This window comes from Chrysochloris asiatica, unplaced genomic scaffold (genome assembly GCF_000296735.1).
Source record: "Chrysochloris asiatica unplaced genomic scaffold, ChrAsi1.0 scaffold00279, whole genome shotgun sequence".
NCBI lineage: Eukaryota > Metazoa > Chordata > Mammalia > Afrosoricida > Chrysochloridae > Chrysochloris > Chrysochloris asiatica.
In genome coordinates this window covers 2,789,605-2,791,629 of record NW_006408797.1, presented here as the reverse complement: position 1 = coordinate 2,791,629, position 2,025 = coordinate 2,789,605, and positions in this window count along the sequence as shown.

Below are 2,025 nucleotides of genomic sequence, written 5' to 3'. Positions count from 1 at the left end.
AGAAAAAGAAGAAAAAGAGATGGATTGGCCAGGTGGCAACATCGATGGACTCAAGTATGGCAACAGTAGTGAGGTTGGCCCAGGATTGGACATTGTTTCATTCTGCTGGGCATAAGGTAGCTATGAGTTGGTGCTGACTTGATGGCGCCTAACAATAACAACAACAACAGCAACAACAAATTGTATTTCTAGATAGAATTTGAAATGCAATTTTTGATGATGCATTTCACTGCATTCCTCTTGAATTTATAATCCCGGGCAGAGTAAATTGTATTATTGCCCAATTCAAAATGGTCAGTTTGTTGTTGTTGTTGTTGCTAGGTGCCACCAAGTAGGTTACCAACTCATAGTGACCCTATGCACAACAGAACAAAACACAGCCTGGTCCTGGGCCAACTTCAAAATTAAAATGTTCAATACCAGTCCGGAATTAGGCTTACTCATGTCTAGGATTTGAATTGCTATGTTTGAGAAGAATATTAAAAGTACCATATGTGGCCAGAAGGTCAAACAAATTTGTCTTGGGAGAGTATAGCCAGATTGTTCCTTGGGAGCCAGGATGATGAGACTTTGTTTCTCAAGCTTAGGATATATTATCAATAGGGACCAATTCCTGGAGGACATCATGATTGACAAAGTAGAGGGTCAGGCCCCCAACAAAGTGGATTGACACAGTGGCAGCTGAAATGGGTTCAGATGCAATAGTAATTGTGAGGATGGCACAGGATCAGTCAGTGTTTTGTTTTGTTGTTCTTAGGGTCAGAACTGACTTGACCGCAGCTAACAGCAACAACTTCTGGTGTGGCACTGTGAATCAGCACTGGACTGTGAACTGCAAGATCAGCAGTTCAAATCCACCAGCTGCTCCTCAGAAATTCTATATAGGGTCACTATGAGTCAGAACTGACTCAGCAACATTTAACAACAACAACAATGCCTAGGATATCTATCTTGATGTGTTCCTTTCGTTTATGATGACTTCTAATTTCTAAGATTCATACTTAGTACATTCCACATTTGTATTATTAATGGATTTTTACAGCTTTTTCTTTTCATTTCTAGTAGTGCCCCATCATTAAATGAAGATCCTGAAAGCTTTGCTGCATCCTTATATTGAAGGTCAACTCCATTTTGAGGAGACAGCTCTTCCCAATTGTATTTTGAGTGCCTCCCAACCTAAGGAGCTCACCTTCTTGCACTATATCAGACAATGCTCCTCTGCTATTCATGAGTGTATCAGTGGCTAATACTCCAGAAGTTGTCTGCCTTTCCTTTGTCTTATTCTGGAAGCTCTGCTGAAACATGTCCACCATGGGTGACATTGCTGTGATGCTAAAAGCCATTCATGAAATATTAGAAACCTTTATTAGACAAGATGATCAAAATGTGCATCCATTGTTTCTCAACAAATCTTCCATCTAAGTCTCCATAGTTGAGAAGGCAATATTTCCATGTGTCTGACACTTCCCCAAAGAATTCTTCACTCTTAATTTTACACTATGTCAAAAAGGTAATTTGGTATCCTCAGTAGACTCAAATTGTGTTCTTGCATGTCCTTTAGTGTTGGGAACAAAAACAAGTCTCATGTTGCAAGATCAGGACTGTATGGTGGATGGAGTAAGGTTTCCCAACAAAATTCTCCTGTAACAGCCCTTACAACCCTCAAAGAATGAGTAGAAACATTGTCATGATGCGGGGAGGGAAATCAGACATCACAACTTTCCTGGCTTTTTTTTTCTCACTAACAGTTTTCAATTTTCTTAAGACTTCTTCCTAACAAGACCCCATGATCATGTACTTTAAGAAAATCTATCAAGACTACTCCTTTGGGGTCTCCAAAATTCACCATAGCTTTCTGAGTGGGCTTCTCTGGCTTCATTTTAATTGGCCTAGCAGATCCCCTCAGAAGTCACTGCTTTCATTAGACCCTTTCTTTAGAAGGCACCCTAATGAAACTTAGACAAGTATATCACTGAGAGACAATGTCTACAGCCATGATACCAAAGACATGTGTGGACACATTTT